This window comes from Heterocephalus glaber, unplaced genomic scaffold (genome assembly GCF_053883595.1).
Source record: "Heterocephalus glaber isolate CG9 unplaced genomic scaffold, H.glaber_assembly_v1.0 deba00000942, whole genome shotgun sequence".
In the NCBI taxonomy this organism is placed as follows: Eukaryota; Metazoa; Chordata; class Mammalia; order Rodentia; family Bathyergidae; genus Heterocephalus; species Heterocephalus glaber.
Genome location: NW_028258174.1, coordinates 1,598,200 through 1,625,131, shown reverse-complemented (window position 1 = coordinate 1,625,131; position 26,932 = coordinate 1,598,200). Strand labels below are relative to the sequence as shown.

At 41.2% G+C, this 26,932-nt stretch overlaps 1 long non-coding RNA gene and 1 pseudogene across 1 annotated transcript in view; one reads left to right on the top strand and one right to left on the bottom strand.

Moving 5' to 3' along the window:
- The window catches only part of LOC110344091 (uncharacterized), a 30,569-nt gene extending 11,092 nt beyond the window's left edge, over positions 1-19,477 (top strand). Inside the window, exon 2 of the long non-coding RNA XR_002386388.2 lies at positions 18,899-19,477. This is a non-coding gene — a long non-coding RNA (uncharacterized LOC110344091). The remainder of the gene's footprint in view (positions 1-18,898) is intronic.
- Positions 379-1,702, bottom strand: LOC101704596 (E3 ubiquitin-protein ligase ARIH2 pseudogene; annotated as a pseudogene).
- Positions 19,478-26,932: the final 7,455 nt, after the last annotated feature.

The following is a 26,932-nucleotide window of genomic DNA, read 5'->3' as shown; positions in this document are numbered from 1 at the left end:
TAGCTCAGTGGTTCTGCCACCTACCTCGCAACCACAAGGTCCCGAGTTTGATCCCTGGTACCAAAAAAAACAAAAACAAAAAGGGCTTTGTGTTATCATATGGTTTGCCTTTAAAAAAAAATAATTATACAACCTTTGAAAATTACATAGGTTGTAATGATCTAATTCTATTAATAGCCATTCAGAAAAAAAATTCCCTCCCTCCCAACAAACACCTAGGGGGAATTAAAGTCCTGAAAAGAGATCAATTCAACATGGCCTCTACCCTGATTGAAACAAAAAGCGAAAGATGAAAAGAAAACAAATCAGCTAAGCGGTGTGTTGCCAGTGTCTCTCAGGAGTGGGGCCCTGGCTGCAACCTGGGTCATAAAAGGCAGAGCCTGCAGCATGCAGTATGGCAGCCAGGAGACCTCGAAGCCACATCTTCATCCCAGCACATTCATGTCCCTACTTAAGTGTCATGGAAATCCTTTAGCAGGGTTCTCCTTCACTGCTCTGTTATGTGCACCTGGTTCTCCAAGTCCCCTCTGTCATAGCTGTCCACACATTCCACTTTCCATGAGAGGTTTTCGATCTCAGCCTCCAGCTGAGCCTGCTGGTACTCAAACAGCTTCTTCCTGGGGCCAGACTCCATGTAGTATGGATATGGGTAGGTGTACTGCAGGGTATATCAACACCTGGCCAAGAGCTTGGCAGGATTCTGTAGGTACTGCCAGTCGATCCAAGTCCCCAGATTGTTCATGACCCTCTCTTGAATCTTCTTATGAATCCGCTGGTGTGTCTGGGACTCTATTGCAAACTTTTGTTGTGGTTTTCCCACTTCTCAAAATAGAATAGGTACTTCTTCAGGACCTCCCTGGCCTGGGCTTGCTGGATCTGCTTGACAATGTCAGGATCCTGCTTGTACTGACTGAACTCATAGTACTTGCTGCCACGAGTCTTCCACTCTCCTAGACCCATCCAGCAGAAATCATGTTTACATTTGAAGCATTGCATGTGATTGTACCTCCATTCTTCTCGATGCAGATGTTGCACTGGGGATAGTCTTTAGTGTGAGCACTAACGTAGTTGGGCGTTTCAGAGTTGTCTGCACACTTTGTGAGCCATTTCTGGATTGTGGGACAGTCTGTGGGGGCATGATACATCTGAGGTCACTTGAAATAAAAGACCTTGCTAGGCGCCTGTACCTGAATAACCATGAGGCAGTCTGCACCAGGGCATAGATGGAGCTGGTAATGACTCTCCACATAGTCCCTAAAGAGGTAGCACCTGTATTTGTCTCTCAATTCTTCATTGGGAAGCAACAGAAACACAAAGTCCTCTGGTGTACAGAGTGGACAGTCCTGAGCCATACAAGAGACTCCCACACCCACGCCGTCCTTGACAAGTACTGAGCAGTGTTGCTCCCAGCAGCTGCAGCAAAACTGGTGCTGACAGGCCAGGGAGAAATTTTTCCTTCCTCACAAACTGCATACACACTGCACGGTGGTGAGGAGGATGGGCTGTGGGGACATGTTTTGTTGGATTAGGCTGAACTCGAGCTTCAACAAGCAGCTGAGCAGAATTGGTCTTGTATCTGTCCAATATCTCTGAGACTTGCCAATGGAAATTAACTAATATAAGTTTGGCAACTGAATGAGATACCTTTCAAATGTTGAGGAAATTTCTTTCTGGGTCTTTCCTTCCTTCCTTCCTTCCTTCCTTCCTTTTTTGAGACAGTGTCTTGCTATGTAGTTCAGGCTGGTCTTGAACTCACTGTGTAGCCCAGGCTGGCCCTCAGCCTCCTGAGTGCTGGGATTACAGGCATGCACCACCGTACCTGGCTTCTTTTCCTCTTTTTTTTGGCGGCAGGGGTGGGGGGGATATACAAGGGATTGATCCAGGGCCTCTGCACTAAACTACATCCTCAACACCTTTTATCACCTTTTGGCTTTTAAAAGTCCTTGATTTTGCATGGGAACAATAAATTAAGAAACAGTATGGAGGGCTGGGGATTTAGCTCAGTGGTTCTGCTGCCTGCCCAGCAAGCACAAGGACCCAAGTTTGATTCCCCGGTACAAAAAAAGAGAAACAGTATGAAGAAACACAAAACTAAACAACCACCAAAGTCATAAATTTAATATAGAACAACCATAGTCTGGAGAAATAAATTGATTAGAAGCTAATCAAAGGATTATTTAATTTCTAAGAAAATGTATATCACTGATTTAAATAAAATAATGAAGTTTCTTTGATTTTTCTATAGTAATTCAACATGATTCTGAAGCTGTGACAATATGATTTTAGAGCTTCATGCATTCCATGCATAGAAGCATCAGAAATTTTCAAACACAAAAGTTCTTAAAGAATATAGCACTAATGAGTCTTGAGAAATAAAATATGTTGATATTAAAACCTAACTATCCAAGTGATGAGTAAAAAAGGTTGCAGTAAAAGATTAATGATTTAGATGTGTATGGAACTAAGACTAAATAACTGTGGGAATTTTGGTTGCTAATAAATTTATAAATATTTTAAACCTTATAAGACACTTAACATTTGAAGATGGGAAGGAGTAGGTGAAAGGAAATAGTGTTTATTTTCTTATCTTTCATAATGAGGTACAAAAACACTTTCTTTAATGCTGAATATAAATACAATAATTGATATTTAACTAAGCTATTAAAAGGAAAATATCCTATGAAAAATAAAAAGGTTAGCAGTAGTAATGTGCTTGATCACAATTGGTACCAGTGGGCTGTAGAAGAAAATTAAATGTAAATGTAAATGTGCTCATTTCCTTGTATGTTATAAAGGGATACATTAAATAAATTAATAGAGGTATAAAATAAATGTATGTTGTAAATTTCTAAATACAAAAACTAAAAGGTAAATGACTGTTGATCTTCTAAGCAATCAGAAGGAAATGCACATATTGTCATTCATACAGACAATAAATTAAATATGATCCATATATCAAAAACAGAATATAAAAGCACATTGGCAATAGAAATGTCAAGAAAAAGCAGAATTAAGATAAAAACAGTTTTTGTACTGGAAGGATGATAGACTGAAAGTATTTTGAAATAAAACTTTTTCTATTTTATATATTCTGCTTGTAGGAGTATATGAGAACAATATTTACCAAAAGCCAGTTTTCATTTATGAATGTAATCTGCATATCCAGTTTCCTAGCACCATTTAAAATTTTCTTTATTGGTACATGTTTGTAGTGCATGTTTACATTCCCGGTGGGGAACTGGTATATGTACATAATGTATCTTAATTATATTTTTGCCCCCTTTCCTTTTCCCCATTCCCCCCTTCATCCATCACATGATTTCCTTTTTTGGGAGGTACATGTTTGCAATACACAATATTTACAGTCCTTGTGTGGGGTTAGTACATATATATAACACATGTAATTCCGTTTTTTCATCCTCTTTTTCCTTCTTCCTCCCTTTTCTCTTCTTCTCCCTTCTCCCTTCATCTTTTGATCCCCTAGCCCTTTGAGAAAGGCTTCCCTCCTCCTTCTTATCTATCTTTTATTTTGCTCTTTATTTATACTTTGGGTTGCTCATATAAGAGAATCCATGTGATGTTTAAACTTGTATGGAGCCCCTTTTTTGAAGAGACTGTTTTCCTATTGCTGTTCTTGTTGCCTCACAAAACAATATTTGACTGTATATGTGTGGATTTATTTCTGGGCTTTTATTCTGTTCCATTGGTCTATATGTCCATGTTTTATGCTAGTACCACACACACACACACTCCTTTATCCATTCATTCATGGACATGGGTTGATTCCATCCCTTGTATTCTGAATAATGCTTTGATAAACATGGGAAAGTAGATATTTTTTGAAGTATTTTTATTTCCTTTAGATATGTATGCAGAAGTGGAATTGCTGGATCATATGATAGTTCTATTTTTAATTTGGGGAGTTATAAATTGTTATATTAATGAAATGTTGAAATTACAATTTGTATGTATTAGATGAAAAAAATATTGCTGAAGTTTAAAAAAAAAGTCCTTGATTATATTTTTATTTTATTGTTATTTTCTTTTTGGTGCGGGGATCAAATCCAGGGCTTCTTACATGAAAAGCTAGCATGCTACCACTGAGCTACACCCCCAGCCCTCCACTTTTTTCTTTATTACTTTTTTTCTTTTACTTTCTTTGAGTTTATTTTGTTTTATTTTTTTCTAGTGCCTTTAACTCATCAACTTTCTTTCTTTTTCTTCATTTTTTTTTTTTTTTTTTTTTGGTACCGGGAATCAAAATTGGGTCCTTGTGCTTGCAAGACAGGTGCCAGAACCACTGAGCTAAATCCTCGGCCCTCTTTCTTCTTTTTAATTTTTAAAGTTATTTTTTATTTTATGAAGAAATGAAACAAAATTTCATAATAAAATAATATTTTATTTTTTGAGCCAAGGTCTTGCTGTGCAGTCCAGGCTGGCCTTGAACTCACTATGTAGCTCAGGCTGGCCTGGTACTCACTGCCATTCTCCTGCCTCAGGCTCTTGAGTGCTGCAATGATGAGAGGCATGCACCACCATGCCTGGCTTTTTATTTTATTTTTTGAGACAGTGTTGCACTTCAAGCTCAAACTGCCTTGTACTAGGCATTCTCCTGCCTCAGCTTCCCAAGTGCTGGGATTATAGGCATATACCACGATGCCCAGATCCTTAGTACCAAAATATTTTCTTAAGTATCCAGGAGCAGGGTTCAGGATGTAGCTCAGTGGTAGAACACTTGCCTAGCATGTGCAAGGCCCTGGGTTCAATCCCTACTGCTGGAAAAAAGAATAAGAAGAAAGAAAGAAGACTTGGATACCTAGGAGTTTATCAGGAATATGGCAGCTTTCCTTATAAAAATGTACTTTGTATTTGTTCTACACCCTTAGGTTAAGGATGGACTGAAAATTAGAGCTCAGTGGTAAAATGAAAAGAAAAAGTTCTTTGCCATAAGTACCCTCAATTCTTTGAACCATGTCATTTGAAATGTGCTTAAGGGCAGCTTTCTTATGTTTTGTGTAATTATGTTTAAGGCCTAAATCTGTAATTTGTTGTAATTTTCCATGAATACTCCGCCTGGCCAGCATTCACTCTCTGGCATTCCGTAATTTCTAAGATCTGTGTTTTGCTGCATACTGTACAGGTAACCAGGAAACCTCAGAGATTCTTGTTGTTGTTGCTATTATTGTTACCGTTACAGTGACCCAGAAGAATGAAGGAGGGTTGCATTGATTTATATATCGTGTGTATTTATACTGAATTAAACCATATGAAATTGTTGAGGTCTGAACAATTTTAACTTTAAAAAGATAGCAATTTCATATGACTCAACCTCATACAATTAGAGTTTAAATAGAAACAAATCCTGTGTCACAGTCATGAAAACACCCTTTTCTGCAAAGAGAAAGAAAAATTGGGGAAAATTAAAGTACTCATGTCACATGTTGATAAATCTTCAGATTTAAGGCTATTAACTTAATGTTGAACTTTGGATAAGCCACTGAAGTGTGATCAGAAAGGAAGCCTTTCTTTGCTTAATGTCCAAAGGAGAATATTGGTGATGTTTCAAATCCATAGTGCACTATTAGATAGACTTCTTTCTGTTTTAAACAACGGGGAGGAATCTGCCATTGTGGGGAGTAGGGGAGCGTGCAGAAAGGATCCAGACCACAAAGAACCAAGTTAAATCCGTTTATTCGCCATCAGCCAGTTTTAATTGTCATGTGAAGAACCAACACTCTCCTGTCTGCATAATCGCAGGGAGAGTGGGGCCAGGTGTTCTGCCTCGCACCTGTCCCCAGAGCAGCTGTGTCACTGCATGGGCACTGCCTCAGCCTCGGTACCATGAGGGCCAAGAGCCGCCTTTCTATGCATTCATTTCGCACGTGTGTTGCGGTGAAACACATTCTTGAGATTCACACATCTGATTTTGCCGTAGTGAGTACCTGCTCACCCCGTCCTCTATTTATACAATACTTGGATTTCTTTTTAACTCTGAAAATCAGAATACAGAGCATTGTGTAACGGTCAGGACATGGGGAATATGCTGATGATTTGAGACTGAGGTCAGGAAATGGGAATCCAAGAGGTCATAGTAGTTAACAACCTAAAATGTATGAAACTGTCCGTCAGTGGACACAGAGAAACCTAAGACACTGGACTCGAAGATGTGCGCCGGCAGATAGATGTGTAACTCTGGGTGAGTTACTCAAGCTTGCTGTGTCTGAGTTACTGGATCTGTAAAATGAAGCTAGGAAAGCACCTCTCGTTATACCTGACGCGGGACCGATGATATCTGTGGTTAGCCTGACAAGATTCATCACACAAAAATCCACAATGCCCAGCCAGACCTGAACTTCACACAAACAACAAATGCTTTTTTTTTGGTACTAGGGATAGAACTCAGGACCTTGTGTTTGCGAGGCAGGCGTGGTGCCACCGAGCTAAATCACCAGCCCAACAAATACTTTTTATAGTGTACTATATCCCACGTATTACATGGGATATATGGATTTGAATTTCATGAGGTGGTCTGTATTTTCTCTGGTAATTCTGTCTGTATAATGTGTTTGTTATATTGCCTAGCACAAACAGATACTAAATGCTCTTTCCCACATCTCTATTGAGGATATTGTAAAATACAAAGGCCTCTTTCTAATGTCATTCAGAAGATTAAATTATTACTAATGCTGTATAAGATAAAGTTGGCACTCTGGGAAGCTGAGGCAGGAAGATCATAAGTTGTAGTCCAACCAGGACAACTTAAAGACTTAGTGAGACCTTATCTCAAAATAAAAAATAAAAAGGGCTGGGGATGTAGTTCAGTGCCAAGGTTCTGGGTTCAATCTCCAGTACCCCTCCCCCCAAAAAAAGAAAAAAGAAAAGAAAAGAAAAAGATAAAATAGGGTATTTGACTGACTGTTTAAATAATTCTGTCATTATAGTTGCTGGGATACTGTACTGCCATGAGAAGCTACCGTCTCAGCAAGATAGACCAATAACAGATTTTTTTTTTCCTGTTGAGGATCAAACCCAGGACCATTGCCCATGCTAGGCAAGTGCTTTACACTGAAATACATACCCTGCCCCAAGAGATCTGTGTTAGTTACTTTTCTCTTGTTGCTAAAACAAAATACCTGACATCTAAAGTTAAAGGAGAAAGGGTTTATTTAGCTCACAGTTTGCAGAGGTTTCAGTCTATAATCAGCTGGCTCCAAGGCAGAGTAGCACATGGCAGAGGGGCATCGCAGAGGAGAAACAGTTCATGGCACCCACATGGTAGCAAAAGCAACAGGGAGCCTTAACAGCATCTTTCTGCCCCTTTTATCTTTTTTTTTTTTTTTTTATTCCTTGGTAGTGGGGATTGAACTCTGGACCTTTCGCAAGCATGATGCCACTGAGTTAAATCCCCTTTTATCTTATCCAGACCGCTTAGGGCCTTAATCCTAGTGCCCTTGGGCCTAGTATTACACCAGGAATCACACACTCTAGATTCAGCCACTTCTGAAAAAGCCCCATCTAAGACTGCATGAGGCTTTGAGGGGACATCTAGACACAAGCTCTAACAAGATCATTTCCATACAGTGCAATAAATGCTTTAATATGTATCATGACATGAAGAGTCTCATGGAAACAGAAAGAGGAATGACTCATTGGGCCTGGTAGAATTTGGGAAGACTTCAAGGGTCTGGTAACATTTTGCGTTGGGTTTGAATGATGGGCGGGCATTTGCCTCTGACCTTGAGAACAGCATGCACAGAGGCCTGAGAGGGACAGTGGGATGTGTGCTCTGCTGAGGACATGGAGGTCAGATGGGGTGGTTAATGGGGGGGCGGGGAAGGTAGCAGGTACCTTGCTGTCCTAGTTACTTTTTCACTGACATCCATAAGTTAAAGGAGGAAAGGCTTTTGTTGTTGTTGTATTTTTGTTTGTTTGTTTTTAGACAGCTCTCTCTATATGGCCTAGGCTGGCCTTGAACTGGTGGCAATCCTCCTGCCTCAGCCTCCCAAGTGCTGGGATTACAGGTATGCACTATCATGCCTGCTCCAGGAGGGAAGGTTTGTTTTGGCTCACTTTGTAGAGGTTTCAGTCCATAGTGAGCTGGCTCTGAGATAGAGCAGCATGGCAGAGGGGCCTCACAGAGGAGAAAGAGCTCATGGCAGCAGGCAGGAAGCAGCAAGGCATCAGTGCCCTTCCAGGCCACAGTGACCTCCCTCTGCCTCCCCTCCCAGTGCCACAGCCATCTATAAATTCATCAGTGGACTAATCCAGTGTCACACTCCCATGTCCAGTCATCTCTCAACAGCCCAACTCATGACTGTGAGGCTTTGAGGGGATACATGTGAATTCGAACTTTGTCCTATAGATGTTAACTATTTTAAGTAGCTACCTTCATATTGGGCCCTACCTCCCCCAACAGGTCTCACTAAGTAGTTCAGGCTGGCCTTGAACTCACTATGTAGCTCAGGCTGGCCCTAGCCTTGAACTTGTGGTGATCCTCCTGCCTCAGCCTCCTGAGTGCTGGCATTACAGTTGTATGCCACCACACCCAGGCTTCAACAAATCTTGATACTGCCCCTTCCTTTCCCATGTACTTTTGCTCCTTTTTCCCCCCTCCTCTCTTAACTTGCTTCTTTTTCATGTTCTTCCACAGTGTATTTCTAAGTCTCTAGAAGTAACCAGTTTCTCTTCTCATTTCCCTGGCTATTAAGCCTGCCAGAATCTCAGCCTCCTATCTATTAGGTGTTCATTGCTGTGGTCCTTACAGCAGCATTTAAAGTGTCTGCTTCAGTTTATCTGCTTTCTCTCTCCTGCCAAGTTTTCTCCATTCCTTCTTGATATATGACCCTCCACAAATAACTTCACATAAGGAAAGTCTCTGGTCTGTTACTGCCTGTGACATCCTATCATAAGACAGCATTATAAATGACCAGTTTGCAGAATAGCTTCATTTGTAAAAGGGCATCTCTTATTTCTGAATGATTGCAGAGGCTTCAGTTGGGAGTAAGTGTGCAGGCAGACAGTGCTTTTAATTCTGATGGGCGGATAACGGGGACCTCATCCATCCCGAGTCCTGGGCATGCAGGACAGGCGCACAAATTTAGGCCAGGCCATGTGTTTAAATATTTAAAAGCTATAAATCAAGCCAACAGTTGTTAAATAAACCATGCTTTATTCTCCTGTATTAATAAATGCACCTTCATGATGATAAAATGCAGCATGTTTAAAATGATGGGTTTCTTGTTTTGATTACAATAGTAACTCCACCTTTGATTAGGATTTTTTTTTTCTTTTCTTTTCTTTCTTTTTTTTTTTTTTGTTAGCGGGAATCAAAGTCAGGGCCTTGCGCTTGCCAGGCTGGTGCTGTGCCACTGAGCTATATTCCCAGCCCCAGGATTTTACTTATAATGTATATTAAAATAAATACAAACAACAGAAAATTAAAATTATTTACTATATATTTCAAAAAAGTTTTCTTCTAAAATATTCAAAATTACTAAAATTAAAAAGAAAAGGGCAAATTATTATTAATGAATATCACCATTTTAAATTAAAATTCCTTAGAGCTAGCTGTATGGCTTCCATCTATGGGTTCCCCAAGTACTCCATGTGTTCATAGGTGGGGATTTTGGAGGCAGATGGGATTATGGAGCTTGGAGCAGATTTACTGAGACAGCTGTCACTGTACAAACTGAGCCCATTGTCTCAAAGTCAAAGAATGAAATCACAGACAGAAAGTGGTCAAGTACTAAGTACATTGGTTGTTTTGGTTTGTTTTTTGAGACAGGATCTTGCTTTGTAGTTCAGGCTGGCTTTGAGTTTACTATGTACCCCAGGCTGGCCTCGAACTCGAGGTGATCTTCCTGCCTCAGCCTCCCAAGTGCTAGGATTATAGGTGTGTGCCACCATGCTCAACTCAGAACCTTTCAAGGATAAGCAGAGCACAGGAATTTGCTCAGTTGTCCAGTGGCTGCCTATCTCAGGTGGCCTCATGGGTTTAAAATGATCTATTGGAAATTGGGCTCTTTGAACCAGTTACTCAGTGTGTAGGCTTTACAGGAAACCACTTTCATTATTTTTTTATTATTTTTTTCCCCCATTAAATTTATTGGTACATTTCTGGTATAAAATGCAGTTACATTCATCATTGGGATCTTGTACCATTACATGAGTCTCTTGGTTCTTATTTTTTTTCCCCTTCCCTTGCCCTCCCTTCACCCCCTCCACCCTTCCCTATTTGCAAAGACCTTGTTTCCATTTTTTTTCTCTTCTCATATTTTTTCCTTTCCCTTTTTTCCTTTCCCCTACCCCTCCCACTTCCCCTGCTCCTTTAGACCTTTTCTTCCTATTACACAATATCAGTTATACATTTTTTAAATTACAATATTAAGATCTAGGAGACATTACCACAGATTTTACAGAATTTAAAAGGATATAGAAAGCATATTACAAAAATCTTTTTTGAAATAAATTTGACAACTTCTAAGAAGTACCTTGGAAGACAAATTAATGAAACTAACTCTGGAGGAAATATAAAATTTGAATAGCACCTATTAAAGAAAGTATATTCCTAGCTTGAAAACCTACCTATATGACAACAGCAGGCTCATATACATTTTAACTGATAAATTATATCAAACAATTAAAGCAGAAAAAAGAAGGAACACTTCTCCCCTCATTTTAGGAACTCAACATTGTGTTAATCCTAAAACTGGATAAAGATAATAGAAGAAAAAAGTATGAACATAGATAGAAATTTGTTTAACAAAACAAACTATTGGAAGTCAGATGTGGCAGGATGTAGAAAGTGGTTTTGTTATAGGGATGGCAGTGTTGGTTCAGCATTGGAAGATCCACCCCCAAAAGTCATCATTTTAACAGAGGAAATCAAAAAGCCATATGATCCTGTCACTAGTTGGAGAAAAAGTATTGGACTAAATTCTACAGCTGTTCATGGTAAAAGCTATCAGGAGACTAGAGGTAGAACAGAACCTTCTCAACAAATTAAAGACATGTACTCCATACTTCCAGCGAGAATGCCTTATATGAATGGAGAAGATACAATGCTTTCTCCTTAATGAGGGGAACAAGGGCAGATATGCTTACTCTTTATCTGTCCATTAAACTTTGAAACCTAGTCCCCACCAAAACAGTCTGGCAATGAAATGACACAACTAGGATAGGATTGGCATGGCAGAAGCAAAATCTTTCTATGTAGATGAAATGATCATCTACAGAGAAAATACTAAGAAATCTCTAGGAGCCCCTAGAACTTGTATTTGAATTTAGCAGGATTAGAAAACACAAGGTATATATAAAAATTCAGGTCTGTGTGTACTTACTATAAATGAAGAATTGGATATTGAAATTTAAAAGTGATGTAGGAGTACAAAGGACCTAGAAAAGTTAAAAACAAAAACAAAAACAGTGTTGGAAGACGTTTAGTACCTAATTTTAAGACTTCTTCTAAAGCTACAGTAATCAAGGCAGTGTTGGTGTAAGGAAAGACATGTAGATCATTGGAATAAAGCAGAATCTAGAAATAGAACCACACATATATGGTCCACTGAGTTTTGAAAGATTATTTAACATTAGCATTTTATAGAATATAAACTCAATTCAAGAGCCGAGAAAGAGATAGTGTTTTCAGTAAATGGCACTTAGAACACCTGGTATCCATATATAAAAAATTAACCTCAACCTTTTATTTCCATACATGAAAATAACTTGAAGGGATCTATGAACCTAAATATGAAAACCTGAAAGTATAAAACTTTAAGAAGAAATTATAAGGGAAAATATTTATGAATTCAGGGTAGGCAAGAACTACCTAGGATACAAAAGACATGATGTATAAAAGAAAAAAATTGATAAATGAGATTGCATCAAAATTTAGAACTTTAAATGACATCATTAAAATGAAAAGTAGTCCTTAAACAGACCATATTTACAATGCATATATCCTATGACCAGAATATATAAAGAATTCTTAGAGCTCATTAATAGACAACCCAATTAAAAAGTAGACATAAGAAGATGATAAATAGCCATTACAGCACAAGGAATGGTGTGCAACTCTAGAATCAGAAAAATACTAATCAGTACAATAATAAGATTGAATTATACATTCATTAGGGAGATGAAGTTCAAAATTTTAAAAGGCTTGTCATGACTTTTTCTTTTTGTTGGATTCTCCCCCTTTGAGTTTCCTGGGGTTGTGATCCTCATTGTCTTTTCCTAGGGTATTGTCTAAAATTTTTTGGAGTGCCGGTTTGGTATTCATGAAGTTCCTGAGGTGCTCTTTATCATGAAAGTATCTTATTTCTCCATCAATTTTGAAAGACAGTTTTGCAGGGTACATCCATCTGGGTTGGAGGCTGTTTTCCTTTAGGGCTTGAAATACATCACTCCAAGCTCTTCTTGGCTTGAGGGTTTGCATTGAGAAGTCTGCTGTGACTCTGATGGGCTTTCCTTTGTATGTGATTTGTTTCTTTTCTCTCACTGCTTGTAGAATTTTGTTCTTCTATTGGATTTCTGGAATCCTAACTATTATATGCCTATGTGTAGATTTTTTTTTTGATTAAGGCTAGCTGGAGTCCTATATGCCTCACTTATCTGTATGTCAAGTTCTTTTCCCCTCCTTGGGAAGTTTTCTGCCATCACTTCTGTGAACAGTTTTTTTAATGTCATCTGTACTCTCTCCTCTTTCTTCATTGACTCCAGTCAGTCTTATGTTATTCTTCTTTGCATCGTCTAGCAGCTGCTGGATTGATTTCTCATGTTCCCTTACAATTTTAAAGCAATTTTTCTTTTCCTCCTCACTAATTGCAATCTTATCTTCTATATGTGAAATTCTCTCCTCACATTGGTTCATTCTGCTGCACAGACTTTTGATGGAGTTTTTAATCTCTTGGAAATCTGTTTGTATCTGTTTTATGGATTCCATTTGTTTCCTATGTTGGGATGCCATCATATTCCTCAGATCCTCTATTTTTTTAATCTGTGTCCTGTCTAGATTTATTAATCATGCCTTGCACCATGAGCAAAATCTTTGCTGTTATCTGAGTAATTATTTCTGATTTCATTTTTCCCAGATCCTCTTTTGTTGTCAGTTCAGAGTCCAGGTGTTTGAGTATCAGATTGTTCCATCTCGTTTCCCTTTGGGGTTGCTGTAGGTGATCTGGAAGTCTGTTTTTGAGGCTTGTTTATGTGTTTTCTCATTTCCACGGGGTTGGGGGGGGAGGGTGCTTCTGGTGCCCACGCGGCTCAACTTCTCTGCCCTAGGAGCCTGGGATGGAGGCAGGGAGCTTCCTTCTGGGTGCTGGGACTGGCTCACCTTCTCTGCCCTAGGAGCCTGGGATGGCATCGGGGGAGCTTCCTTCTGGGTTCTGGGACCGGCTGAGCTTCTCTGCCCTAGGAGCCTTGGATGGAGGCGGGGAGCTTCCTTCCGGGTTCTGGGACCGGCTGAGCTTCTCTGCCCTAGGAGCCTGGGATGGAGGCGGGGAGCTTCCTTCTGGGTGCTGGGACCGGCTGAGCTTCTCTGCCCTCAGGAAACCAATTTTAAAAGAAAATCACTTATTCTGCATTTCTAAGTTCCTTGAAACTGGGCCCTAGATGTAGAGAGGGGTTGTACTCCATTTCATCCAAAGAGCTACTTTCTGGGCCAGGGGCCCAGTTTCACTTCCTAATCTAATTTTAATCCTTATCGGTGTGGCTGACCTCTCCGACTCCACCTTGGGCTCTGTCCCTTGCCAGCTGCCTGATCATAAGCTGAGTGGCTAAATCACCTGGTACATTGCTGTTAGGAAATGGTGAGGGCTGGGAGAGGTGGTCACTGGGAGCAGGATCTGAAGTATTTCTCTTGCTTCTTGGCTCCTCCCCTTGCTCCCTGCTTCCTAGCCACCATGGTATGAGCAGCTTTCCTCTGCCCAGACCCTTCCACCATGCCACCAACCATGTGAGGACAGAAACTACTAAAACGTTAGCCAAGGGCTGGGGATTTAGCTCAGTGGTGCCACTGCCTGCCTCGAAAACGCAAGGTCCCAAGTTCGATCCCCAGGACCAAAAAAACAAAAACCAAAAAGAAAGAAACAAACAAAATTTAGCTGAAATATCCCCCTCCTCCTTTAAATTGCAGGTGTTGGGTATTTTTCCCAGTGACAAGTAACCAAGACACTAACAGTGTAAATTTATTTTTGAAAATTTAAATACTCTTGAAATCATTCAATAAAAAGAAAGTTAACTCAATCTTAGTGTTCAGTGTTCACTTTGTTTCCAGTGCAAAGAACTGACGTCATGTTTCGTGCATTATATAGCAAATTGCAAGATGTTTCTCAACAGCTATGGGCAGTTGTGTAGAATAGTCTTTGTAATTCTTGGTGCTGGGAATTGATCCCAGGGTTTCGAGCCTGCTAAGCACATGCTCACCACTGAACCATATCCCCATCCTGGCCATGCCTCGAGAACCTTCAAAACAACAAAATAGGAGCATGAAGAGAAGGAAGAAAATGGACCTTCAGCCCTCTAGGAAATCATAGTCCAATGTTCAAGAACGCATCACATTCCCAGTATCTAGGAGGAAAGAATGACAGTTCAGTTTCTCTTCTACCCAAGTCTTTGAGCCATTCTCATCTTTTCCCTAACCCCGAGCAATGTCCATAGTTGACTTTGTCCCTGCCCCAAGTCACCAGCCATTCTGCATTGGAGGTCAGGTCTTTTGTTTTGAGGACATAGAACAGTAGGTGTGGAGTTGTGTCCCCTAGGCCTGAACAGCATTCGTCAGAGTGAGGCCTGGGATCATTGGTGGCACAGGCTGAGGCTCAGGCCTGAGCCCCACTTGCCAGGGTCTAAGAGCTTACCCTTGGGTCTGGAATTTGTTTTTTTACAAATGTATTACTTCAGGTCCAGGCAATCACTGAAATCTTAGCCTTTTAGAATTGTTTGGTAAAAGGTGAGAGTGGAGGAGAATTATGGTACAATTTGTATTATAAAATTTTGGTTTTAATTTAAATTTTGTAGGGCTGGGAATTTAGCTCAGTGGTTCTGGTGCCTGCCTCGAAAGCGCAAGGTCCTGAGTTCGATCCCTGGCACAAAAAATTTAAATAAATAAATAAATAAATTTTGCAGTTCTGGGAATTGGACCCCTGGCCTTCACATAGAGCTACATCCCAGCCCATTTTATTTTATTTTACTTTTTGTGTTCTTTGTTTTGTTTTGTTTTGTTTTTTGAGACAAGGTCTCGCTTTGTAGTCTAGGCTGGCCTTGAACTCACTTTGTGGCCCAGGCTGGCCTCAGATTCACAGCTCTCCTCCTGCCTCAGTTTCCCAAGTGCTGGGATTACAGGTGTGCACCACCATGCCTGGCTCCCTTTTTTTTTTTTTTTCATTTTATTTTTTGAGACCAGGTCTTGCTGAGTTACTAAATTGCTTCAGCTTGGCTTGAATTTGTGATTCTCTTGCCTTAGCTTTTCAGAGTGCTGGGATAATAGGCATGCACTACCACACCTGGATTTTTTGATTGATTGACTGATTGATTGATTGTGGTACTGATTGAACCCAAGGCCTTTGCACTGGGTCACATCCTCAACCCTTTAAAATTTTTAAATGCTAAGACAGAGTTTCACTAAGTCCATAAGTTGCCCAGCATGGGCTCAAACTTTTTTTTTTTTTTTTTTTTGGTACCTGGGATTGAACTCAGGACCTTGTGCTTGCCACCAAGCTACATCCCTGGCCCTAGGGCTCAAACTTTTGATCCTCTTGCCTCAGTCTCCCAGAGTGCTGGGATTGCAAGCATGCACCCCTCTACCTGATTTGTTTGACAAGAATTTAAGAATAGTTTTAAAAACAGAAAATGAAGTAAGTTTGGTTGCACATGTCAGAAATCCCCAAATGACAATTGCTTAAACAGGAGAGAAAAGTCAGGCTGGAGGTGTAGCTCAGTGGCCGGGGAAAGAGCCTGCATTCAATCCCAGAGACTGTAAGGACCAGGCCCTGCACGGGAAGCTGGGGGATCTTAGAAAAAAAAAACTCATTAATTTGCATTATGATTTCCTCGAAATTCAGGATCTTTAGGGAGTAGTTGCAACATTCTTTAGTACGGAGTGGGCTATGTCCTATATTGCCTGAAGAGATTCATTCTTTGTCCAAACTCCTAGTTCACTGGCTAGTCTTAATTTTTAAAATTTTTTCTTTATTTTTGGTACTGGGGATCAAACTCAGGACCTTGCACTTTTGAGACAGGCACAGTGCCACTGAGCTACATCCTGGCCCTGTCTAGATTTAATTTTTATCAGTATGGCTAGTCACCCAACTCTCTCAGGTCCTTCCACTAACTAGCTGCCTTCCCTGTAAGCTAAATAAACTATTTTCTACACCAGCACTATAAGAAAAAAAATTACATAAAATAGTAATGAGTTCATTACCTGTTAGAAATAACATGTTTTTAACCTTCCAATAGCTTTGCCTTTGTACTCTTTTTTTTTTTCTTTTGGTACCGGGGATTGAACTCAGGACCTTGCGCTTTCAAGGCAGGCGCCGGAACCACTGAGCTAAATCTCCAGCCCTCTACTCTCATACTTCCAATGCTTTATACAGGTGGTGGTGAAGCTATGGCACTCATGCCACGGCGGGCTGTTTGTGTCATTGAGAACTCTAAAAGGTTTGCCATCACTGTTTTACACTATACTTTATACTTCACATTCTTTTGAGATTGAATTCTCTGTAATTCCTCAGATCTCTGGGTTCTCTGTTACTAGAACGGTGTTGTACAATATGGTACTTGAAATGTGGCAGGACTCACTTGAGGTATGTTGTACAAATAAACTACACAGTAGATCTTAAAGATTTACAGGTGTGGTGGACAGACTGAGAAATGGCTCGCAATAATTTCTGTGTCTGGTATTCACATCCTTGTGGAATCTTCTCCCTTTTAAGTATGGCCTGGCTGTGTTTTGCTTCTAGCTAACAAAATATGACAGAGCCAATGGGGTGTCACCTCCATAACTGCATCAGTTAAATTGTGACCTGATGTTGCTCATAGACTCCCTCTGTTGACTTTCTCCCTTCCTTACTTGATGAAATAACTGAAAAGGTCAGCAGAACAAAGAATTCGAGAGTGGCTTCTAGCCAAAAGCCAGCAGTAAGACTCTAATAACCCGCAAGAAATGAGCTGTGCCAGCAGCCACAAGAACTTGGAAACGATCCTTCCCTAGACAAACCTGGAGGAGACCCCTTTCTGGCTGACACTTCCATTGCCCCTCCCAAGACAGCCTGGTGCACAGAGCGCAGTGAAGCTGTTCTTGGATTCCTGACCCTGAGACACAAGGCAGTGTGTATTCTTTTAAGCCACTGAGTTCATAGTAATATATTATGCTGCACTAGATTACCAAGGCAGTACACTAGTCATTCATTTTCTCTTGCTAATAACACAATACCACGGACTGGGTGAATCTGAAGGAAAAGGGGTCTGTTTTTTCTTTTTTTCTTTTTGTTTTTTTGAGACAAGTTCTCTTTATGTAGTTCAAGCTGTCCATGAACTCACTGTGTAGCTCAGGCTGGCCTTGAACTCATGGTGATCCTCCTGCCTCAGCCTCCCTAGTGCTGAGATTACAGGCGTGCACCACCATGCCCAGCCCAAAGAGGTCTAGTTTGGCTCACAGTTCTAGAGGTCCAAGGTCAAGGGGCCTCTATCTGGCAATGACCTTGGGCCTGGCAGACTCTCAAAGTGATGCAGAGCATCACATGGTAAGAGACAGGACCACAGCTGTGTACATGTGTTGCTTTTGGTCTCTCTCCACCTTTTTTATGTGGTGCTGGGGATTGAATCTATAGTCTTTTGCATGCTAACCAAGTGCTCTACATGAAGCAATACCCCAGACCTTTTTATTTTTAAAAATTTTATTTTGAGACAGGATCTTCCCTTGCTCAGGATAGCCTCAAACTTTTGATTCTCCTGCCTCAGCCTCTTAAGTAGCTTTGATTACAGATTTGTTTCACTGTACACAGCTTCTCCCCCACCTACCTTCTTTTTTGTGGCACTGGGGATTGAACCCAGAGCCTTCCCACTGAGCTGTCTGAGCTATATCCCCACCCTTTTCTTTTTTTTTTAAATTTTGAAACAAAGTTTCACTAAGTCACTCAATTGCCCTGGTTGTGCTTGAATTTGCAATTTGTCTGTCTCAGCCTCCCAGAGTGCAGGATTACAGGCTTACACCACCTTACCTGGAGTTTATCTAATTTTAATCACCTCCCAGAGTCCCCCCATCACTAAACACTGTAGTCCGATTAACTGTTTGCCTCTTAGTACCTCACAATGGGGGTTACATTTCTTTTTTTTTTTTTTTTTTTGGTACCGGGAATCAAACTCGGGTCCTTGTGCTTGCGAGGCAGGCAGCAGAACCACTGAACTAAATCCCCGGCCAAGGTTTCTACTTTTCTTTTTGGTACCAGGCATCGAACTCTGGACCTTGTTGTTGTGAGGCAGGCACAGTGCCACTGAGCTAAATCCCTGGCCCGGGGATTACATTTCAATGTATGAAGCCTTGGGGGACATACTCAGACTATATCCAAACCATAGCAAGTACTGTCAAAAAAGGATGCAGAATAGCTAGTTAATAATTGATGAATATCAGTGACATCTTGAAATGATAATATTTTGGGTAAATTGGGTTTCTTAATCTGTTTCTGTTGCTACAACAAAATATCCAAGGCTGAGTGCTTTATAAACAAAAGAGGTTTATTTAGCTTCCAGTTCTGTAGGGTTAAAAGCCTGGTGCTTCTGCTCAGCCCTAGGGAGGGCCTTGTAGCTGTGGCATCACAGTGGGGAGGGCCCATGGTGAGATAGGAAACAGGAGAGGAGCCAAGGACGCCAAAGTCACTTTATAACAACCTGTTGTTTTTTGCAGTGCTGGGATGGAACCCAGGGCCTCACCGTTCCCAGCCCTCAGTAACCTGTTGCTGTAAGAGCTAAACTACTCCCCGAGATCAGGCCAGTGCCCTGGGAGCTGACTGTCTTCCTGGGGCTCCACCGTCTCTACACTGCCACTCTGGGACCGAGATTCCAGCACATAGGAGGACACGCCATACCCACACATAGCATCAGGTTAAATATGTCATCGAAACCAACTGGATCTATTTCATTTTACTTTTTTATGTGGCCACCAGGAAATTAAAAACCAGTGATCGTGTGTGTATGGAGGACAGCACTGGTGAAGAAGTCCAAGGAGACACGAATTCCCTGTGGTGGCCAGCAGTTGGCTGTCCCATGGCAGCACGCCCTCTGGCTTCTTGAGGCCCCTCCCAAAACAGAAGACAGCCGAGGAGAAGCTCGCCACCCTTTTGGAAGAGGAACGAGGCTGTTGTCTCATTTTTGCCCACAGGTGGAATCTGCTTAGTCTTACTTTTGGATGCTGCCTTTAGGGTTTAATTTGTTTCAAATTAACACCAGGTGGCAAATGCAATTAAAGGGGAAAGTCACAAATTTAGCATGGTATTTTGAACTTCCTTATTTATGGTGGCAGTTAAACATTCAGGGAATTAATGCTAATTATTTTGAATTATTTGTTTATGCATTGTGTTGGTGTTTGCCTTGTACTAATTAATGCTCCACAACTTATGCTACATCCTCTGTGACTAATTAATCAAGCCAAAATGCCAGACTAGTGATCCTGAAGTGAAGGAGGCACTTTCAAAAGATTCTCTCAGGGGCGACCCATCGCTTCCCCCAGGTGTGTGGCCCACCCTGCCCTGGAATTGCTGCTGTCCAGAGTCACTGTTGCTAAACCTTCCAGTGCCTTAGGACAGAACAAGTGGTGATAATGACAGAGACATTTGGGTGCTCTGGGCTACATAGTGAGTTCAAGGCCAGCCTGAACTACATGGTGAGACCCTGTTTGTTTTTTTTTTAAAAAAAAAAAAAAAAAAGAAAAAGAAGAAGTATTTGTAAAAATATATTTGGACTGGGGCAACCCATTCAGGACTCCTCCTGTCTCTCAGGAGCTACTCCTGTTTTCCACTAAATTTTCCTACTCTTAAATATATATATTTGGACTGGGATGGGGGTGTAGCTCAATGGTTGAGCACATGCTTAGCATACATGAGGCCCTGGGTTTGGTTTCCAGCACCAAAGGGGGAAAAAAAAATTCCCACACAAACCCCTCAAAATTTGTTCCTCTCTTTAGAGGAGGGCTTGAGAAGTTCAGGGAAAAATGAGGAAGAGCAGCAGCACTACTGAATATCTCTATTTTTAAGCAATTTAGCAAAATAAAAATGACAACAAAACAAGTTAACATGGTTTGATATGACTTCAAGTACTTCCTCAAGTATTTATTAAATATTCTTTCAGACCACATACAGAATTCTTCAGAGAGGAAGATTTTTAATTTTTTTTTTTGGCCCAGGCAAAGTGGATTTATTAGAGAAAGCCAGGATTCTGTAGGATTTAAGAGCTGGCATGGGGCCCTTCTTTTTGCCACAGGTGGGTACACTGTTGACAAAGAGCTGGCTGTAGTGCATCCACTGCTTGGCCGGGCCTGTCTCCTCCTGTTTGGCCACCTTGGGAGTTTGACCTCTTACTTTTCCAGCCTGGGCTAGGGAGTCATGGACTTTACCTCCAAGCATTCGGCCACCTACTTCCAGAGTGGCCAGGGCTTCCACCCTACACTGGCCAAGGGTGGCCTCATCCTCCAGCAGCCTGCCTGCCAGGAGCATGACTTGATGGAAGGTTTCTAAATTTAAAAAGAAATTTCACTGTGTAGCCCAGGCTGGCCTCAAACTCAGGGCGATTGCCCTGCCTCAGCCTCCTGAGTGCTGGGATTCCACGTATGTGCCCCTGCGCCAGGCTCCCATAAACATCTTCAGACTCTCCTGGGAAGTACTATAAACTCTGTTTTGCAGCCTGACTATACTGATTTGCTTCTACATCCTTTAGATAATTAGGCTGTACTTGATCTAACCAAGAAATGTCTGAGTCTAGTCTGCTTACCCTGAGCTCACTTTAAATTTTTTGCAACATTTAGTGTATCTTCCTTGCCCTGCCCCTTGAGGAGGTGGGGATGAAGTCTAGGGTCTTGCTCTAGGCAGGCATGCTACCCAGCACCTTCCTGTATCTTTATTGCTTCACTTGCTAATAACAGGGACATCTTGTGTTCCCAGTTGTGAATCCACTTGTTCCATAACAATGGAGACTTCAGTGTTTTTTGTTTTTTTTTTGAGACAAGGTCTCATTTTGCAGCCCAGATTTCCTTCTCCTGTGAAGTTAGAAAATATATTTTTCACTGTAATTCTCACATTTGGCCAAGGTTTGTGTTAGGCAATCTAACACACTGCAACTGTGAGTATCCATTTCTGGAGGACAATTTAGTATTTTGTTTCCAGACATAGAGTTCTACTTTTAGGAATGTATCATAAGTAACCAGAAATGGCTGGGTTTGGTGGTACAGACCTATAATCCCAGATAGTTGGGAAGCTGAGGCAGGAGGATTGCAAATTTGAGGTATCCTGGGCAACTTAGTGAGATCCTGTCTCAAAATAAACTAAAAAGGGCTGGAGATGTAGTGCAGTGGTAGAGCACTTGCCTAGTAGGCACAGGCCCCTGTATTCATCCTCAGTATTGCAAAAAATAAAATAAAAAAACGAGCCAGGCATGGTGGTACATGCCTATAGTCCCAGCACTCTGGAAGGCTGAGGCATGAAGGTTGTCATTTATAGACTTAGTGAGACCTTGTCTCAAAATTTAAAAAGTTTAAAAAGGGTTGGGGAGGGAGCTCAGTACAAAGGCCCTACGTATAAGCCCCAGTACCAAAAACAAACAAAACAACCGGAAATGAAAACTGTTTGAAGGATGTTTGCTATGAGGTTAGTTATGTAGGAACAGATGTCTAATTAGAAGAATATTATACATTATAATATGATTATTAAAATATTTTTGAAAGAAACACCTAATGACTACCATACAGTGTGAGGAAAACTTTGGCCTGAGAGAATTTGGCTAAAATGCTATTGCTACTGCTTCTCACCTAGGCCCCTTCTCTAAGGGGTGCACGGAAGTTCTGGGGAGTGGGAACACACAGGAAAAGGCAGAGCAGGAAAAATAAGCACCCCTTCTCAAAAAGCAGGCAGGCTGCAGTTTTGCCCGCAGTGTCCTCCTGGGCCTAAGCCATTACAGGAATTGCTACTGCTGACCTGGAAGCTGTGCTGCCCCTGAATCCAAAGCATCCCTTCAATACATGGAGCAATAAATGCCACCTGCTGCAGCAGTTTACTGGCAGGACCTGGCTGGATTTGGATTACACAGAATTCCCAGCTGTCAAACTGCACAGGTTGCCCCAGTTATTTCATTAACCTCATGGGAATGTGATCATAGTTTTGTGACTGAATTTTTTTTTACTGTTTTCTATAAGTGAAAAAAAGCAATATAAAAAATTTCATGTACATTGGCTTCTAATTCAGCAAATAAATAAACAAGCTCTAAGTAGATATGTGTACACACTTGCGCGCAGACACACAATTTTTTCAGTGCTGGGGATTGAATCTAAGGCTTTGAGCTAAGATAATAAAAAATGTATTATTAGTGGGCACCTCTGATTAGTGGGCTGTGACTGTAATATTCTTGATTATACCTTTCTACATTTTCCAACTTGTTCTATATTGGACATAAAATACCTTATCTGAAAAAGAAAAATATGTAAAATAATACTGAGAAAACCTTTGTTTAAAAAAAAGAAGGAAAGGTTTATTTCAGCTCATGGAAAACTTTTTCTATTTTTAAACTCAGAGGTCTGCATACAAATATGAGGCTTTCAACAGAGAAGTACTTCCCCAGCCTAACTAATTAAATTCACCTGGCCCTATCTAATGGGACTGCAACAGCATGCTTCTTCCTCAGAGTGACATCTCTTTTTTTTTTTGGTACGGAGGATCAAACTCGGGTCCTTGCGCTTGCAAGGGAGGCGCCGGAACCACTGAGCTAAATCCCCAGCAACATCTTAAAACTGTATCAGTCAACTTGTAAGTCAGCATCTGCTTTGGATATTGTGGAGTAGAATCCTGCACGAACTGTGTTCAGATTCAGAGAGGATTTCACTCAGTCTGAAAATGTGGGCCCTGTTTCAGGCTCAATATAACATTCCATTAAATGCACTGTTGTTCTTTTCTTGTCAGTCCTGCATGTTTCCGGTGCATAATGATTACTTTCATTGTGGAGAGTTGGTAGCTGGACATAACTCATCTTCATTCTTTGTTATAAAAATATTTTATTCAACTTTGCAGGACACTGAATATTTTACTGATCTCTCACTGCATAAGGGTCCCACCTGCCTGAGAACTAATAGGAAGTGAAAGTTCAAAGAGGGGCTTGGAGGGTGTAGGGCTCCTGTTAACAGGCAAGGGTTTCACACTGAGCACCTGAACTAAAAATTCAAAACTTTAAAAACCCTGAGAAAATAAAGGGACATAGAAGCAAGACTAAAAAATTATGTATTTCCAAGCAGAGGGTCATAAAATTTAGGGCTGGCTTGCAAATGGCAAATGATGTAGTAATTTTGTGTGTGTGTGTGGAAGTACTGGGAATTGAACCCAAGGTTTTTGCAGTGACCTGCATCCCCAGTCCTTTTTTTTAATTTTAAATTTCTTTTTCTGAGACAGTGTCTCACTATGTAGCCCAGGTTAGCCTTGAACTTGTGGTGATCCTCCTGCCTCAGCCCCCCAAGTGCTGTGATTACAGGTGTGCACCACCACGCCTGGCTTTATTTTTAAATTTTGAGACAGTGTCTCGTTAAGCCAATAGGTTGCCCAGGCTGGGCTCAAACTTTCAATCTTCCTGCTTCAGGATGCTGGGATTATAGGCATGTGCCACCAGATTTGCTGATGGAGCATTTTTGTGATCTTGTCACAGAGAAGCTAGGTCCTAAAGTAACAAGGAACCTGACCCTCACTTCCTTGGTCCTCAATTCTTTGTGCCCTTGATGAAAGAATTCAGTCAAGACAGATAGGCTGTGCAGAAGTATAGGCAGGATTTACTGTAACGTTGATAGAGAGCGAGTTACCGCAGTGCCATGCGGCATCTTTGGATAGCTTTGGGGCACACAAAAGTTACTCCTGGAGTTCAAGGAACTATGGTGATTATCATGCTTATCAATATTTAACTTAGAAGGACTTTGGAATTGGAAAATGTTTTCCTGTTCTTTTTAGATAGTCAGTGTTTCTTCAGAGGCTTTAATCACACAAGAAATTTATAATAAGTCCTTAACTTAAACCAGGTCTCAGCCCAGGGCAGGAGGATCTTTAAAGAACAGCTCTCTTTCTGATATCCTTGGGCTGTAGTCCATGGTTGCCAGAATGCCATATGCCTTGTTGTGGAACTAGACAGCCGGATGGCCAGGTATCAGAAGGACCAGGCACAGTGTGTGGTCTTAAAATATCATTGTGCTGGTGGGATTGCCTGAGACCTAACTAATGGTTATAAATGCATGATATTTCTTTATTTAACCTGCAATATGTTCTATTTTGGACCCCCTTCCCTCTTCCCTTGTCCCTCAGGCTGGCTAATATCTACCTGCCTGCTAACAGCCTGGACTTTTCTTGAGCTGGAAGTGGGATTTCATTTCTATTAGAACTTAATTATCCCAATTAGGCCATGACTCTGCCTCCTGCCCAGGGTGGGTGGGAATCACAGAAAGGTCCTCATTATGGGAATGAGCCCACCCAGCACAGGCTTTTCTCTGAGGCCCACTCTCCCAAGCAGGGCTTTTCTCACTCCACAGCCTCCATAATTCGAGGCAACAGCAGGGAGAACAAAACATGGAACTGATGTTTGCCAAGTAATTTCTCTTTGCTTTTTCTAGAGCTCATTTTTACTGGAAGCTTTTTTTGTGTGTGCCATCTGGACCTGAGGGAACATGGTCTCACAGTTGTCAAAGGATGGACAGTCTGAGACAAAATTTTAATTTCTGTTCATGAAGCCAAGTGATGGAAGGAGGGTGAGGGGTGGGTGGAGGGATGGGCACTTTTGAGGCCCAGGGGATTGGAGAAAGTTGGCTTTTCACACACTAGTCTTTGGGAGTTGGGGGCGAAGACCACAGGATGTATCGACTTGTTAATTTATTTGAATTATGTTATCTGTTTGTGAATAATAGAATAAGCTGGTCTACACTGGGAAATGCTTCTCACTCGTGAGCCCTGCTCACCCAGTTCCTCTCAGGGGCAAGGACTATCACTTTGTCAAATCTCTTTGGAAATTCGTTGACTTTTTGTTTGAACACCTTACCATACTATGCCACTTTTCTCACTTGAGAATTTATCCCCTACAGTATGGATTATGCTCTTTTGCACTTTTAAATTACTTTATAATATCTTACAATATGATATCATTTCTTTGTCCAGGCCTCTACTTTTGGATAATTAGGTGATTTCCAACCATTTACCATTAAAATCAGTGCTACAATAAATCCTTGAACACATATCTTTTTGCATTTGTGCAAAAAGCTATAAGCTAAATTCCTAAAATCAGAATTGTCAGACCAAAGGGAATGTGCAGTATTAACACTGATAAATGTTAAATTCTTTCCATAATCCCATCAGCATCAAAGCGAGGAGCTGTTTTCTCACATTGTAGCCAACGCAATGGAGACATCACATTTAAGTTTGGGGCAAAGAGATTAAATTTATTTTTTCATTTTTTTGAGACAGGGTCTCACTATGTAATTCAGGCTGGCCTTGAACTCACTTTATAGCCCAGGCTGGCCTTGAACTCACGGCAATCCTCCTGCCTCAGCCTCCCAAGTGCTGAGATTACAGGCATGCGCCACCACTTCCAGCAAAGAGATTAAATTTTCTTCTTTTTCTTTCATTTCTTTAAACAACAGAAACAACTAAAACCTTAGGATGCTTAGAAGTAGGCATTGTATTACTCAATTTATAGCTAAAAATAATCACAATTCTCTCCCTTTACATTTGTTTATTTGTGGGATGAAGCTTAAGACCTGAGAGAATTTGAGTGATTCTGGAGGGGGAAGGATAAACAAATTGTAAAAGAAACTCCATTGTGGCTCATTAGCTTCATGAGTCTTCAAAAATTCGGGGCTTTTAAATGAAGTCCACACAGAAGAGATTTTGTTTTTGACTGGGGCTGTTGAGAGTGCCTGTGGACAGCAGGGGGCAGCACGTCCTCACAGAGTATGGCTGGGAGTCCACCAGCTGATTACAAACGTTCAAACCAAGTCTAGGACTTCATCGATGCATCAGAAGGGCAAACTCTTACCTTCACTGCCATCTCATGATTGGAACAGGCTGGAGAGAGGGACAAAGCTTAGTTAAACGACCAGGAACAACCGAAATATTCACTGCCAGCCAAATGCAGAAATATCATATTGTACAAGACAATTTAAACATGCGATTCCAGACACCTTATTTTTTTTTTTTGACGTACTGGAGATTGAACCCAGAGCCTTGACACTGAGCCACACTCCCAGCACCACCACCCCCTCCTTTTTTTTTTTTTTTGGTACCGGGGATTGAACTCGGGTCCTTGAGCTTGCACAACAGGCAACGAAACCACTGAGCTAAATCCCCGGCCCCTTCCCACCCTCTGTTTAAAATCGGGCTTCCCTAGGGTCAGGGATTTAGCTCAGTGGTTTCGCCGCCTGCTGTGCAAGCGCAAGTACCCGAGTTCAATCCCCGGAACTAAAAAAACCACAAAAACCATAGGGCTTCCCTAAGTTGTCCAGGCTGGCTCCAACTTTTAGTCCTCTTGCTTCAGCCTCCCATGTAACTAGGGTTACAGACATGCTCCACTACATCCAGGCCACTCCAACCAAACTTTGTGTCAGCACAGAAGGAATATCCTTTATTGGATTAATATTATATTCATATCCATTTTGCTGAAAACTGCTAAAATGTCAACTAATATAACCCATTATCTTCTATTTCTCCAGAAAATTTAT